This window comes from Sminthopsis crassicaudata, chromosome 1 (assembly GCF_048593235.1).
Source record: "Sminthopsis crassicaudata isolate SCR6 chromosome 1, ASM4859323v1, whole genome shotgun sequence".
NCBI classification, from domain to species: domain Eukaryota; kingdom Metazoa; phylum Chordata; class Mammalia; order Dasyuromorphia; family Dasyuridae; genus Sminthopsis; species Sminthopsis crassicaudata.
The window spans coordinates 592,364,101-592,381,515 of record NC_133617.1 but is presented as its reverse complement, the minus strand read 5'-3'; the positions used below and the strand labels follow the sequence as shown (position 1 = coordinate 592,381,515).

Below are 17,415 nucleotides of genomic sequence, written 5' to 3'. Positions count from 1 at the left end.
CCTCTTTTAAACACTATCTCTAGCTCAGCAATGGCCTACTTAAGTTATGGTGCCCAGAACTTTAGGGTGTGATCTGACAGGTGCAGAGTAGGGACCATCTCCTTGATTCTGGAAACTAGATCTCTTCTAATTCTGACCAAGATGGAATTAGCTTTTTTTGGCTACTACATCACTGCTCATTCATGCTAGGCTTGCACTTCTCTAAAGTCCCTAGATCCTTTTCAGAACAGCTGCTATCTATTTATACCTATTCCCATCTTACACTTTGCAGAATTGATTATTATTATCATTATTATTATTATTTTGTGGATTCAAATGCAAGACACCTACCCCTATTGTTTTTGAATGCTAACTTTCTCATCTAGGCTATTAGCCATTCTTCTAAGTTTTGTGTCATCTGCATATCTGATATGCATGCCAATTATGCCTCTACCCAAATCATAGATAAAAATATGAAAGAGTATGAGTTCAAGTACAGATCCCTGGTATACTCCCCTGAAAGTTATTTTGATATTTTTTCCTAACAATTATTCTTTGAGTCTAGCCATCCAGCTAGATCTCAGTCTACCTAATTATATTATTATTAAACCATTTCTCTCCATCTTTTCCATAAGAATATTATGGAATTTATTAAATGCTTGCTAAAATCTAAGTAAACTATATCCAAAGAATTCTCCTCACCTATTTAGTAAGTCTCTCCAAAAGGAAAATGAAGTTATTCTGGCCTGATGTGTCCTTGATGAAGCCATATAATGCTTTGTAATTATTGTTTCTTTTTCTAGACATTCACTAAATAATCTCATCAATGGTCCTTTCAAGAAATTTCTCAGGAATCAAAATCAAACTCACAGGCCTATAGCTTTTCAGTTAAAGTTATCTTATCTTTTTTGAAAAACAATGTTTGCCCTTCTCTAATGTTATGCTCCCTCTCTCCTTATCCTTCATCTTTCAAGTTTTAGTGACAATATCTTTATGATAACATCTACCAATTCTTTTGGATGAAGTGACTTGAAGGCAGTTATCATTGCTGCCTTGCTGCCTTCCCCCTGCCACCTCAAGCAAAAGAACCTAACTTTTTTGAGTCTCTTTTTTCTCTCAGTATATAAAAAAACAAAAACAAAAAAAAGTCCTTTTTGTTTTCCTCTTTGCTGGCATGAACTCATTCAGAACTTAATTCCTAATACTATTATTCACTTTTTTGCCTTTTAGAAACATATATAGTAAAGCAAAACAAATTTCTGCATTAGTTGTGACCAAATAGAAAAACATATACACATATACATAAACATCCAGATCATTCTGTATTCTTAAGTCATGTCTCAGTCATGAAGTGGATAAAATATTTCATCATTAGACCCCAGAAATGGTGGTTGATAATTATACTGATCAGAGTTGTTCAAAGGTTTTTGTTCCTACAGTCTTCTTGTATTATAAATTGTTCTTTTCACTCTACTTTATAGCAGTTCATATACATCTCCTCAAGTTTCTTTGAAACCTCTCCTCGATGATTTCTTATAGGATGTAGAGCTAGTTATATACCTTAATTTTTTTAGCTATTCCCCAACTAATAGACACCCTCACTTTACTATTTTTTCCCACCTCAAGAGATAAGCATATGACTATATTTTGCTGAATACTGATCACTCCATTAATATACCCTGTCTCTGATCATATATCTCCCCCTTTCTACTTTCCCTTCTATTTCTTGGGTGAGTGGGATAAATCTTGGTAGCCAACTCTGTGTGTGTGTGCGTGTGTGTGTGTGTGTGTGTGTGTGTATGCATGTGCATGAAATGAGATTTAAGTGTTAGCCCCTCCAATCCACCCCCCCTTTTTTCTTATTTGTATAGACTTCTATTGATGCATGCCCATTATGTGAATTACTTTTCTCCTCTCTTCTTTCCATTATATTCCTTTTTTCTTTTTCTTTTTTTTTCTTTTTTTTTCTGAAGCTGGGGTTAAGTGACTTGCCCAGGGTCACACAGCTAGGAAGTCTTAAGTGTCTGAGACTAGATTTGAACTCGGGTCCACCTGAATTCAAGGCTGGTGCTTTATCTACTGCGCCACCTAGCTGCCCCCTCCTTTTTTCTTTTAAGATCATCAAAATATCATGGAACCACTTTTCTCTATTGATACTCCTTTAAACCTTCAGTGATGATACAGCCCAGAGATTACCCTATGTGGCATCTTCCCATTTAAGAATGTCAATATTTTAGCCTTGTTTATTAGTTCATGATGATTGTTCATGTTTACCTTTTTATGTTTCTTTTAACTCCTTCAGATTTCCTCTGCAGCTCAGAGTGTTTTTCATATAGAATTCTTTGAAGTTCACTATTTCATTCAAAATCCATTTTTCCCCTTAGAGGATTATATTCAGTTTGGGCAGGGGAGGGAAGGGGATTATGTTATTCTTGGCTGTAAACCAATATCCATTGTCTTCTGGAATATCAGACTCCACTTCTTCAGAGTTGTGGCTGTTAAATCATTTGTGATCCTGACTGAAAGCTATGCTTTCTGATTGCTTTCAGTATTTTTTCTTTGATTTGAAATCTCTAGATTTTGGCTATAATGTTTTATGGGTTTTTTAAATAGTTTTTATGCTTTTCACTTTAGAGTTATTTTTGAGTTCATGACTGGTGCACTTTTTCCATTTCCACTTTGCCCTCTGGTTCTAAGAGCAATTTTCTTTTAAGATTTCTTGAAATAGGACATCTAACCTCATTTTGTGGTCATAGCATTCAGATAATATAATGATTATTACTTTTTTTTTTCCTCCTTGATCTGCTTTCAAGAAAATCATCTTTGCTATAATATTTTACATTTCTTTTACTTTTCAAATTTTGATTTTGTTTTAATACTTCTTCTTGTCTTCTGGAGTCATTGACTTGATTTTGGTCCATTTTAATTTTCAAGATATTTGTTGGTTAGGCAAGGTTTTATACTTCTTGTACTTAGCTACAAATTCCTTTTCTAATTCTTTGTTTCTTATGTTTTTTTTTTTCTTTCAAACAATTTTCCTTTAAGTATTCACATTTCATTTATAAAAAAATTTAATAAAGCTTATTTTTTTAAACGTTTGGGTCATTTCTTCTAGAAATTCTAATTGAACTTGTGCCTAAGTGGTGTTTTTCTTTGAGGCTTTGGGTGTAGTTGTTTTGGAATCATCTCTCTCATCATAATGGCATTTTATTTTTTTGTTGTTGTTCATTCTTTCAACTACCTTCTTACTTTAGACTTTTTGTGGTGTACTTCTAGAGGGAAAGTCTGTGTTGGTCTTGCTGATGCTTTCTTAGGATATTGAATGTTATGTTATTTCAGTATCTCAGGGACATCTCTAACTAGGGTAAGCTTTCAGTACTTTTAGAGTGGACTTCCCAGGGCATGATGGCTTAACTCCTTATCTAAGCTCTACAAATTCTTTACCTGGATTTGGGTCTGAAGAACAATAAATTGGTATTGGATTCAGCCAACATCAGCCACTTTTTTTTTTTTTTCAGACTTCAGATTCAACTGGAAGCTGGATAAGTCTGCTCTGCTTCTGGATCCATATCCAGGGGACCTTATTGAACAGTTACTACCCATTGCACAGTATATGATGGCTTGTGAACCTTGGATGCTGTACCCTTCTTAGTATAGGGTGATCCAATTTGTGACCTGGAAGCTAAGTAATGAGAGACAACTGCCAGTTGGTATCTGTTTCCACCTATTGTGAGAAGTCATGATCCCCTGTTAATGTCCTCTTGCTGTAGTGCACAGCCTTTTTAATTGCACCAAAGTCTTTTATGTAGCCACTCCTAACCTGATCCCATTTCCAGTTCTTTATGCTCTCTATCACCCTATGCTAAATTGACCTAGGAAAAAATGACTCACTGTGATTTTTTTCCCCCTTGGATTTCTCCATCAGGACTCAGTAGGATATTTCCCTCTGTTTGGAGGACTTTTGGAAGTAGGACTTATTCCTATTCTTCAAAGCCTAGGTCCTCTCATCTTTCCATTCAACCTTTGCAGATTTGTCTATATTTCCTCTTTTCCCAATTTGCATGATATTGTATCTCATATTTTAGCAAATAATTTAGCATATAATTATATGCCCTTTTATATAATTAACTGTTGTTTCTTGTAATTTGAGCTTACTTCCCTAACTTAATCAGATCTAATTCCAGATTTTATGATGTTTCTGATTTCCTCATAATATTTAGTACTAGTAATGATCACAATAAATATTTAAATATTGATAGCTTAAAGTTAGGTTTATGGGTGAAACATATGTTATGACTCAGATAATAGAATAAAAATAAACAAAAGTTTCTTCTGGAACTTCATAGAGCAAAATTTAGAATTCATTTGTAAAGACTTTGCATAGTTACCTAAGTCTTGTTATGTAGGATCATCTTTTCAAAACAGAGACTGTTATTGTTAACATAATACTATGCTTCTGAGTATTTCACTATGTCATAGTATGATGGAAAGAGCATTGGATTTGGATTCCAGTGTCACTTTTGACATTTATTGACTATGTGACCATTTGCTTCACTTAACTGTGTAGTTAACTTTATGTATAAAATGAGCTCACAAACCTTGCAGTAATTTAGAATGGTTCTTTTTGTTTATATAGTTTTTAAAACAATGATATAGTAGAGATATGATTTTTATTGTACTAAAACTTTTTTTCAATTTTTTTCTTGATCATACAATACAAAATCCCAGTTCTTCTTTGTTGTTACAGAGCCTTTATCTATAGAGGGTATGCTAGAACTAAATGTTCCAAGCCATTTCAACCATAACTTGGCAACTTGATATATAAGGAGGTATGATTAGAACAAGTGATACTTCTGAGGCTATGTAAATGACTTATGGTGGATGATTTTGAAACAATAATTATATAACACTTTTGTAATAACCCTCCTTCCTAATAAGTGGATACATTTACAACTTAGCTGAGTTTTCTCCTTGTATTTTTGCAAATGAATGAAAAAAATATAATTTCATTTTTAATTGTTCATGTAGATGTGCTGTAATAGTTGACATTTATATAAGAATATCAAAGTTTAAAGAGTACTGTATATCATCTCATTTTGAAGCTCAGAATAATTCTGTGAGGTAGAAAGAATAGATATCTTAATGTTCCTTTTACATATGAGAAAAATGGCTTTTAAAGAAGTAAAGTGGTTTGTTCTTGATGATCTTTCCTGACTCCAAACCTAGCAGTCTCTCTATTATACCGTGATTTTTCACGTCAGATATTTTAATGGCTGGTATTCAATGCTATGTTACTATCATTAAAAAAAAATAATAATAATAACCAACTTTAAATGTTTCAGTATATACATATTAAAATTAATTTATGCTATTTATCTTACAGAATAAACTCCTGGGAAAGTATTTAACACATGAAAATTGTTGTTAGTGTTGGTCAGCCATTCACTTGTGTGCAACTCTTTGTGATCCTGTGGACTGTATCATGCCAATACTATCCATAGATTGTTTTTGGTGTTTTGTTTTGTTTTGTTTTGTTGGCAAAAATACTGGAATGGCTTTTCTATTTCCTTCTCTAGTAGTTTGAGGGAAACAGGTTAAGTGACTTACTCAGGGTCACAAAACCAGTAAGTTTCTGAAACTGAATTTGAATTCATATCTTCTTGATTCTGTGCCTAGTCCTCTGTCAGTTGAGTCACCTAGCTGACATTAGAGGGGTATCATTTTTTGGAGATTTTGAAGACATAGGAAAATAGGAAGATAATGAAATTTGGGCTAAAATTGAAATATGCTAACAATTAAGTGATGACACTCTTAATTTGCTCTTAGTTGAACATTCAATATGTTTATGAACCAAAATTCATTTAGTTTCAAAGTGTAGTAATTACAAATTTAATTATTCAATTTTAAGAAGTTCCTAATTTTTATTCCTTATGCAAATACAAACTGCTGAACTTTTAAAGGACTTAGCATCTCTAGATTTTTGCTAGTATATGGGAAACAAGCATAAACCTGAACTTTATTGAAGTACAAAGGAAATACTATGTTTTCCTAAACTTTATGTCCTACATAATATTAAGTGGGTAAAACAAAACAAAACAAACAAAAAAAAAACTGCATTCATTTTCAGGAAAGAAATGCTTACAGACAAAAAAAGAGAAAATCCTATTTAAAATAAATTTTTCTATGAAATTTTTATTAGTCTCATTTTTCTTACTTTTTTACTATCAGCAATTTCTACTGCTTTATCATAGTCTTCTGATAAACAAGATTTTTCTTAGATTGAAAAGAACTTCTCTATGAGTTAATTTGTTAATTTTATTTGCAGAAAGATAATTTTCTTTAATTTGCTAATAATTGAGGAATTCCAGGCTGGCAAGAACCAAGAGGACTCAAGAGACTTTGTAACACAAATATCTCTGCAGTGTTATAGAAGGAATATGCTTAGTAGAATCCTAGCCTAAAGAGGTGTAAAGTCTTAGATCTATGCAACATCTGAAAAAAATCTTTTTACACATTCTAAGTGTACTGCTTTAAACAACAACAACAACAATAAAGGGGGGGAAATATTGTTAACATATTAGTTAGACTTAGACTCTTGCAGTTGACTCTTTTTTTTTTTTTTTTTTTAAATAGCTTTTTATTTACAAGATATATGCATGGGTAATTTTACAAACACTGACATTTGCCAAACCTTTGTTCCAATTTTTCCCCTCCTTCCTCCCACCATCCTCCCCCAGATGGCAGGTTGACCAATACATGTTACATGTGTTAAAGTATAAATTAAATACAATATATGTATATATGTCCAAACAGTTACTTTGCTGTACAAAAAGAATCAGACTTTGAAATAGTGTACAATTAGCCTGTGAAGGAAATAAAAAATGCAGGCGGACAAAAATAGGGGTATTGGGGATTTTATGTAGTGGTTCATAGTCATCTCCCAGAGTTTTTTCGCTGGGCATAACTGGTTCAGTTCATTACTGGTTTATTGGAACTGATTTGGTTCATCTCATTGTTGAAGAGGGCCACGTCCATCAGAATTGATCATCATAGAGTATTGTTGAAGTATATAATGATCTCCTGATCCTGCTCATTTCACTCAGCATCAGTTCATGTAAGTCTCTCCAGGCCTTTCTGAAATCATTCTGTTGGTCATTTCTTATAGAACAATAATATTCCATAATATACATATATCACAATTTATTCAGCCATTCTCCAATTGATGGGCATCCACTTAGTTTCTAGTTTCTGTCCACTACAAAGAGGGCTTCCACAAACATTCTTGCACATGTGGGTCCCTTTTCCTTCTTTAAGATCTCTTTGGGATATAAGCCCAGTAGTAACACTTGTAGTTGACTCTTAGATTCAAGTGATTTATGTATTGAAGGAAGCATTGTGAATGGTTGGACAGTTTTTTTCATTTTATATTAAATTATTTCACTTTACTTTCAGAAATATACTTAAATAATTGTTTTTTTTTTTTTCATATGGGTCATTTGGTAAAGATTATCAGATAAAATTATATTGCTTCATTTCTGTAGACAGATTGCTGTAAAAAATTTAATCTTAATTTGCAAATTTTGAGTAAATTAATACAAGATGGTATTAGGCTATATGAGCATCTAATTTTGAAATTTAAAAAAAAATTGAAATTTTTATTTATCACAAAACTCTATGTTCCCCAGTTTTTAGGAAGTAGGAAAGACAGGACCTTTCCAGGTACTTGGAAAGAAAGAAACATTTTCTTTCAGATAAACTTTAAATGCTTGGCAGTCTTCTACTTAATTTCAAGAATTAACCTAAATACCCTGAATTCATCCTAAATATTTCTTTTTATGTTGAATCATCATATAGCTAAATTTTTCTTAGGGTAAAAATAACTGTAATTAAAGACGACATTAAATTAATTGGTAGGATAGTTGGCACAAGCGTATTGTATTTTATGTAATAAATTTATTGCTCAAGATGTGAGCATAAATTGATTTGTATAAACTAAATCATACTTTACATTTTCTAGGAGATCTTGTTTTAAAATAGAATAATGTTGAGAAATCTTTCATGAAGCAAACAACTCTTTTGGGGGTTCATAATATAATCATGATATATAACCAGCAAGATCCAACTTTACACTCTCTTTTAAAGTGGAAAGATTTGAGAATTAGATTAGCTAAAGTCAGGAAACATCCCCAGTTAAATAAATATGTTCAGAACTGAATGGGACTGCTTAGGTGGAATTTTCTCAGTTTATGAGAATAGGCCTGAGTCACAAGATCCCTAGATTCCTAGATCCTAGAGCTGGAAGATCAGACCCTAAGTAAATGAAGTTACAGGAAGTGATGTGACCCACAGGTAGCAGACAACATTGGTAACCATTGGTCATAAGTGATTATGTCCTTTTAGTCTATCCAATGAAAAGGCTTGGGTTTCATTGCTATTTAAATCTCCACAAGCGGGAAGCATGTCAGGTTCCATGAATATAAGGTAGGAACTGGGATAGCTCCCAGGTGTGTGTCTGGGCCTCTACCTTTAAGAACTAAATAAAAGCTTTCTCTTTGTACATGAAGATGACTCTGATAAATTAATTTGGGAAAGGGGTTTAGCACCAATACCATACCGAACTATGATGTTTTCTATATGTAAAGATAAATTAAAACATCCTATGTAATCTCAGTAATTATTAGATCTTCAAATTAAATGGTTTTGCTTTTTCCCCTTATTTGCAACAAGCTCGGTTTCATAGGAGACAAATAAATGTCAATTAAGCTCCTTTTTTTTTCCTCAGTTAAGATACTTGAACATGAACAACTGCCTTATACCTTTTCCTTCCCCTTCTTATTTTCCTCTTCCTCACTATGAACTCTCTCACCATTTAACTATTAAACCTTTCCTACCTTTCCCCAACATCACCTAAATGATATCTTGGTTTCAGGGAAATAAAATGAACTCATTCTTAATAACAATTGAGGGCTTGTAGACCCTGAATGGTTTCAGTGAAAAGATCAGAAAGTATCCTTTTTTCTGGTTCACTTTAGTTCAAGAAGCATAATATTTTTATGAAGAAGTATGGAAGGTAAGTTAGTATTTTGAAGCAGGATTTGGGGTAAGAAGGTGCAATAAATCCAGTGAAAGAAAGCAACAAACTATGATGTTATGGAACTTTTATTGGCTTTCTCAGTAACTTCATTGTGAATACAGTATATTTACTGAACATTTTAACAATGTTTGATGAAACTATTTTGGCAATTCTTTGCTAGTAAATGAATCAGTTACCCTAAAGAGAAATTGACTATATCAGCATATGCTAATGTTATAAATTTTATACTATAAACTTGTAGTTTTTTGAAATTGGGATTGTTGTAGGGTTTTCAAAGATGTCTCCCATTTTACCTGTTTTTTAAGAGTATAAGTTAAAGACATTTTCTTTTGATTGGCTCTATTTTATTTTTGCACTCACAATCAACAATGTCAAGCATATGCTAGGTATTAGAATTACAAATAAAAGCAAAAATAAAGATAGTCCTTACCTTTGAGGAGGAAAATAGTGTATAAAAGGGAGCTGAGAAGAAGAGAGATGATAGAAGTTACCAGCTAGCCCATGGTGTTCAAGTCCAGAGAATCAGAAGTTTTGACTGAAGTGGGTATGCCCCCAAAATGGAGGCCATAGAAGGAGAAAACTAAAAGTAGTCAACTTGGTTGAAAAAAGGGTGTTCCAAGATAAGAAAGCCCTGAGGGAATTCCCAAGGTGAAAAGCAATTGAATTTTGAGAATCAGAAAAGCTAGGAAGGGAATGAGGGCTGGTAAAATAGAAATAAAAGTACTCTGGAACTTAATTCCTTGAAGAAATGTATACTACAACTTTGTTTTTTGACCTTTTGCTACTTTCTCATAAAGGTAAAGTGAGAAAAGTGGTTATTTGACCCTAAAAACAATATAACATGTCCTTTTTATTAAATTATTGGTCAGAGATAAGGTACAGCTTTTTTTCTCCTAAACACATTTCTTAACCTCCAGAAAGTCTTTGTTCTCAGTGATAAATTGTACTGACCTATTGTATCCATCTAATCCATCATTCAACAAGCATTTATAAAATGAATATTATGTGCCAAATATTGGGAGTTACATGTTCAACGAATAATACAATTCCTACCATCAATGAACTTGTAGGCCAATTTTAATTTGAATAATTTATTGGATTCACTTGTGATTCAATTGATGACTTTAAATTGTTCAAGTAAAAATTCTTTGTCTAGCAAAAATAAGAAAAATGGCACATTGCTCTTAAGGTTCAATAGATCATTTTTTTGTATCACTTCTAAAAGGGGAAAAAAACCCCTCAGTCTTTGGTTATTTTCAGCAATGTTCAATGTTTGTGATCCCATTTGGAGTTCTCTTGGCAAAGATGCTGAAATGGCTTGCCTTTTCTCTCCCTAGCTTCCTCTTTTTCCTCCTCCTTGTCTGTTAATGTGGGGGAGTCATAGTTTTGTAAATGTGGGTCTTCTATCCAAAGGAATGTAAATTCTTTTCGCTTAAAGGTTTCTTGGAGTTTGTGGGCTAGATTTTTTTTCTTATGATTTCTTGAAATATAGCTCTTAATAACCAGACTTTGTTAAAGCATATTGTGATTCAAATGGAGTTTTGATTATATCCTTAAATTCAAATCATTCTGGCTTTCACTGATTGGCCAATAATGGGTCTCATTTGCTCTTGTTTGGGTTTTGATCGCTCAGAGTGAGTTTAAATAGCAATTGTTCTGTTTTGGCTAGAAATCATGAGTCTTTTTCTCCCAGATTAATTCTTTTATGAGAGTAGACCATTTTTTGCTTCAGTTTTAAAGGTTCTTCAGCACTTGAATGGGTATTGTCTGAGACAAACTGAGACCTGGGGAAGACTAGCTTAAAAAGTCTTGGGCTTCCATTATCTTCAGGGCTATCACCAATCATTTTCTCTTGTAATCCTCAAAGTGGGTGAGATGTGAGAGATGAGGGTAAGAGATATCCTAACTGGATGGAGTCCCTAGGCCCAATGTCAAGCAGATTTTTATGAAAGAAAGAATTCACAGTCCCAATCTTCAGGTGAGGTTTTTGGGCAAAAAATGGGTTTATTACACTGACAAACAACTCCGTGGACTCTTCCTGATTAGGAATTAGGTAAGGTTTGGGGTACAGCCTTTGATTATATTAGGTTTCTATGGTTTGGGGCTAGAGAGCAATTAGGGGCTAATTTTCTATTCAGTAAAGGGTGGTGATTATGCCCCAGTGTAGGTGGAGATTACCTAGTGAGTTTCCCCTAGGAAAAGAGAGTGGGGCTAGGAGGGGTTGAGATTCAGGGCCTTTTCAACCCAGGTCCATCCCTCCCCACAAAAATGAGGGGGGAACACAGTTTATATCAGTATTGGGCTAGAATTGTGATTGCCATCTCTCAATGGTCCTGGGACAGAAGTCTGGATTCAAAAGGAAGATTGCTTCACTTGATTGTTCTTAAGAGTAGCCCTTAATTTATGCTGCCAGTTTAATTCATTCCCACCCTATGCTAATTTCACAAAAGATTTGTGTATCAGCTTCCTTCCATGCTCTGGTTATGATTGTGTGGGATGGGTCAGATGCAAGACCCCCTTCCCAATTAACTTATCAGAGACATCATCAGGTACAAAGAGAAAGCATTTATTTAATCCCTGCAGGAAGAGGCCCAGACATACCTGGGAGCCATCCCAATTCCACCATGTGCTCCTGGAACCTGGCTAGTTTCTGTCTCGTCCAGGGTTTAAAGGCAAAAGACTTGAGCCTTCTCATTGGATAGACTAAAAGGATATAACCATCTTTGACCAATGGTCACCAATGTTGGCTGCCTCCCACAGGTCATTTCACTTCCTGCAACTTCCTGTATCTCAGGATTCAAAGTTTATCCCTCCCGAGATCAAATGACCTCTCCAGGGTCCCAGTTCTGGGAACAGGGATCATGTGACTCAATACTGAGAAATACTTCAGTCAATCACACCCATTCAGTATCATTATTTCCGACTTATTTCAAAAGCCATAGAATGAACTATCTTTACCTCTTGGAATCATTTTCTGATTTTATAGCCATCTTCTCCAAAAAAGCTTTCCTGATGGCTGGTTCTCTGGCCCTCTTAAATTCTTTTTATTTTACTTAGGTCTATGTGCATTTTGTATTCTTCTAATAGAATGCAAACTCCTTGTTTTATTTTGTCTTTATATCCCAATTACCAAGCATAAGTTTTAAAATTGTATACTTGTTAAGTTCAATTGGATCTCTTTCCTAAAATTTGTACATTATCTAAGTTTCTTGTTGGACTTTATCAGTCTATCATGTGTTAAACTTATTTTTATACATGGAATGTCCTTTTCTTATTAAATTGTAAGCTTTTTTTACACAAGAGAATGTCATTTTTCATCTTCATATTTGTAATATTTAGCACAGTGTTTTTTAAATAGAGGAGACTCCTAGTATACTAGTGATGAGGCTAGACTTGACTTAAAGAAGATCTGAGTTCTTTGCATCTGACCTTTACTAGCCATGTAACCACATATTACTCTGTTCATCTCTCTATTCTGTTTTCTTTATCTTTGAGATAAGTATCACTGTACCATTAGTATCTATCTTGGGATTACTGAGAGGTTTAAATGAGATAATGCATGCAAAGTGCTTTGTAGCCCTTAAAGACCTACAGTTGACAGTGCCAGCTATTCTATATTTGTTTAATTAAAACAGCAAAACAGTGGCCCAGTTTTACTATAAATCTGAGATAGTATACATATTAGAAACCATTTTGTAAGATTTCTTTTCAAGTTTTTAAATAGGTAGATTTATTTTTGTCTCCAAGTATACGTGTAACTTTGATTGGTTAATGGTCTAATTTCTTCTTTAGTCTTTGTTCTTGTAACTATGCTTATATGCCAAATAACCTCCTAGAATCTCCTGAAAACATTTATGAAAATTATTCCTTGTCCAACTATAGAGTTATAAGATCTAAATTTATAGATGTTTAAAATCATTCTAATGCTGAATCATTTCTGGATTTTTTTTTTTTTTTTGAAGCATTCATCTTGGGTTTAAATCCTGCCACTGATTCTTGATATCTGTGTAATTTTGTGCAAGTTGTCCTTTCTAAGCCTTAGTTTTCTCATGTGTAAAATGAGATCAAATGGTCTCAGAAGTCCCTGTCAGCTCTAAATTAAAGTTCTATGACTGTTTGTCAGCTTTGGATATATTTAACACATATCATGAAGTGATATATAAGATGATAAAAAATAATTACAGGAAGATGTCTATGCTTTGTTAGTATTACCATTATAAATACGACTTTGTGGGCACTCTCTTTGTAGTTACTATTAAATTTTATATATATATTAAACAGAAACATAGATATCTATAATCATACATTCATATGTGTAAGATTATACTGTGTTTGTCCTCTGTTTCTCTGAAGATAGTTGTCTTTCTTTTTAGGTGCAAGACTTTTTGTATTTTTCTAAATCCAAACTCACCATTTCTAGTTGTTTTAAATAATATTAAACAATAATGATTAGTATGACTGACATATAGTATAGTTGTCCAGTTTTCTTTTTTGATTGATTCTATTTTAACTTTAACTTTTTGTCAGATCAATGATTTACCCCTGCTTTTTTTTTTTTCCCCCTACTACATTCTACTCCAGATTATTATTGTTATATTTTGTGTATATTTCCTTTCCTATCCCTGGCTGACTCCTCCACTTTATTTCTGCCCCTTTCCTTGCCTTGCTCTTTACTTAATAACCTCCTTCCAAGAATTCTTCCTTTATTCTTTCTCCCCACCCTTTCATCCCCCCTTTCCATTCTTTATCTCATTCCTATAGTTTACACACCATTAGCCTATTTCCATTAGCCTATTTTTCTATACACTATGCTATCTTATTCCTTCTCCCTCTTATTTCTTCTTCTTCTTTTTTTTTTTTTTTTCTTAATTAAAGCTTTTTATTTTCAAAACATAAGCATGGATAATTTTTCTACATTTGACCCTTGCGAAAGCCTGTGTTCCAAGTTTTCCCCCACTTACCCCTTCCCCCTCCCCTAGGTTGCAAGTAATCCAATATGTGTTAAATATGTTAAATCCAATGTAAGTATACATATTTATACAATTATTTTGCTGCACAAGAAAATCAAAAAGGAAAAAAATGAGAAAGAAAACAAAATGCAAGCAAACAACAAAAAAGTGAAAATGCTGTGTTATGAATCCACCCACAGTTCCCTCTGGTGTACACTCTCTGAGTGTAGATAGCTCTCTTAATCAGAAGATCATTGGAACTAGACTGAATCATCTCATTGTTGAAAAGAGCCATATCCATCAGAATTGATCATCTTATAATCTTGTTGTCCTGTATAACGATCTCCTGTTTTTGCTCATTTCACTTAGGATCAGTTCTTATAAGTTTCTCCAGGTCTCTCTGAAATCATCCTGTTGCTCGTTTCTTATAAAATAATAATATTCCATAACATCCATATACTATAACTTATCCAGCCATTCTCCAACTGATGGGCATCCATTCAGTTTCCAGCTTCTTGCCACTACAAAAAGGGCTGCCACAAACATTTTTGCACATGTAGACCCCTTTCCCTCCTTTTCTTTAAGATTTATGCCCAATAGAAACACTGCCAGATGAAAGGGTATGCACATTTTGATAGCCCTTTGTGCATAATTCCAAATTGCTCTCCAGAATGTTTGGATCAGTTCACAAATTCCACCAGCAATATATTAGTGTCCCAATTTTCCCACATCCCCTCCACAACATTTGTCATTATCTTTTCCTGTCATCTTAACCAATCTGAGAGTTGTATAGTAGTACCTCAAAGTTGTGTTTGTTTGCATTTCTCTGATCAGTAGTAATTTACAACATCTAGTTCTAGGACATCTGGGGAGTTTTCCTTGATGATTTCCTGAAGGATGATGTTTGAATCTTTTTTTCATAATTGTTTTCAGGAAGTCCAATAATTCTTTGATTGTCCTCTCCTAGATCTATTTTCCAGGTCAGTTATTTTTCCAATGAGGTATTTTAGATATTCTTTTATTTTTTTCTTTTTCTTTTCTTTTTCTTTTTTTTTTTTTTTGTTTGACTGATTGTTGAAGTCTCATTGAGTCATTCACTTCCATTTGTTTAATTCTAATTTTTAGTGAATTATTTTCTTTAGGTTAGCTTTATTATCTCATTTTGCATTTGGCCAATTGAACTTTAGGTGTTTTGTTCAGTGTGTGTGTGTGTGTGTGTGTGTTTTGGTTTGTTTGTTTACTGTTTCACAGATTTTGTAAGAAGATGTATGCTTTTTCCATTTCATCAAATCTATTTTTAAGCAGTTTTCTTCTTTTTCAAATCCTCTTATAAAAATCTCATTTCCTTTCCCCATTTTTCTCCTAATTGTCTTTTAAGATGCTTTTTGAATTCTTCCCAGAGAGTCATATGAAATGGGGACCAATTCTTATCACCTTTTGGGGCTTCATCTGGCGATCATTTTCCTTTCAAGATCCTTGGGGTTTGAGTTGTTATTTTCTTTCTCCATAAAAGCAGTCTATAGTCAGAGTTCTTTTTTTTTTTTTTTTTTTTTTTTTTTTTAAAGGTTGAGGTCTGCTCTTAAGGCAAAAGGGCCACAGCTGCTTTAGTTTGTCCTGGAACTGTTGCTGCTGACTGACTTCCAGTGCTGGGTAGGTATGGCCAACTAACAAGTTTTCTGGGGTTCAGAGGCTCACTATTTGCCTTTTGTATTTGCTTTGGGTGTCTCACTGCAGATCTGGGAACCACTGGCTTGTAAGCAGGGCAATAATAGCCTAAGAACCTCGCAATAGATTCCCTGGTAACTGGAGGCCACATTGTCTGGCTCCCTGTCCCAGGCTCTCTGCCCTGTGATCTGAGCTCAGAAGCCTCTCCCCTTGCCCAATTTTAACAGACCCTTTCAGAATTCTTAGAAAGTATCTTCTTCTGGAAATGTACTCCAAATATTTGTGGGTTCTGTCACTCTAAAAATCAGTGTAGAAGCTTAATCTGCTGTTGATCTAAGGGACACTAGGAGATGCTCAGAGAGAAACCTGTCTGCTTTCCACCATCTTGGTTCCACCCTGTCCCCTCTTATTTCTTAATCAATTTAGAAGACTTTTATCCCCTTGTAGATATGTACGTATTATTCCCTCTTTAATTCTTTCCAGATGTCTGTTGGATTCAAGACCTACTAGCCCTCCTCTCCCCTCTAATTGCTGTCAGCTCTTGATCTCACACTTCACTTGTATAATCAAATTACTCTTTTTTATCTTTTCTTACACAATTTTGCTTTTTAGAATCACATCATGCTTAGCTCTACCCTGATCTTTTGAACTTCTTCATGATTGTCTTAAGACATATGGTTTATATTTCCATATATAAAGCATAAAAAGTTTATCCTTATTGATTCCCTGGAAATTAATCTTTTATGTTTAGTTGATGTTTCTCTTCTATCTTACATGTCAAACTTTTAAAAGTTCGGATCTTTTTACAATCCTAAAAGTCTGACAATTCATTGAATATTTTTTTTTTTTCCCCATTCAGGATCATGCTTACCTTTGCTGAGTATAGTTTACTCTATAAAGCTTAACTATGCTGGGTATGTAATCCTAGTTTTTTTGCTCTTTGAGACAGTGTTCCCAAACCTAGAATCTTCTAATATAGCTACTTTGAGGTCTTTTGTGATTCGAACTGTGGCCCTATCATATTTGAATTGTCTTTTTCTTGTTCATAATATTTTCTCCTTTATCTGGGGTTTTGGAATTTAGTTGTGATGTTCCTGTAGGATTTCCTCATAGGATATCTGTGAAGTGATTATTGGTGAATTTTTTCTATTTCTACTTTTTCTTCTTTTTCTCAAATCTCCAGGACAATTTTCTTTAATTATTTCTTGTATTATTATATCAACATTTTTTTTTCTTTTTTGGTTGTAGTTATTCTTTTGTTTTCTCTTCTTCATATGTTCTCCAGATACATTGTTTTTCTTGGAAGATGTCTCACAATGTCTTCTTTTTTTTTCATTCTTTATATTTTATTATTTCTTGGCTTCTTATAACTTCACTGTCTTCCCCTTGAACATTCTGGTTTTCAAGGAATCATTTTCTTCCTGAAGATTTCAGATCTTCTTTTATAGTTGGTTCATTATCTTTACATAATCTTTTTTTTTTTTTCTTGAATTTTTAAAAAGTTTTTTCTTCATCTCATTTAATTTTTAAAGTCTTTTTAAAGCTTTTCTATGAATTATTTTTTGGGCAGGTGACCATTTGATAATGCTTTTTGGGGTAAAAAAGGCTTTTTTGATTTCACTATCCTCCCTTGAAGATGAACCTTGGTCTTCCCTATTCCCATAGTGACTTTCTATGATTGGCTTCTTGTCCTTTTGTGTACTCATTTTGTAGTAATACAAGTAGGGG

The 17,415-nt window shown here is 33.6% G+C and overlaps 1 protein-coding gene across 1 annotated transcript in view; it reads left to right on the top strand.

Moving 5' to 3' along the window:
- The first annotated feature begins 4,220 nt into the window (after window positions 1-4,220).
- RNF180 (ring finger protein 180) overlaps window positions 4,221-17,415 on the top strand; it is a 167,360-nt gene continuing 154,165 nt past the window's right edge. The window contains 1 exon segment of the mRNA XM_074282123.1: window positions 4,221-4,808. The gene's annotated coding sequence lies outside the window, so the exon portion shown is untranslated.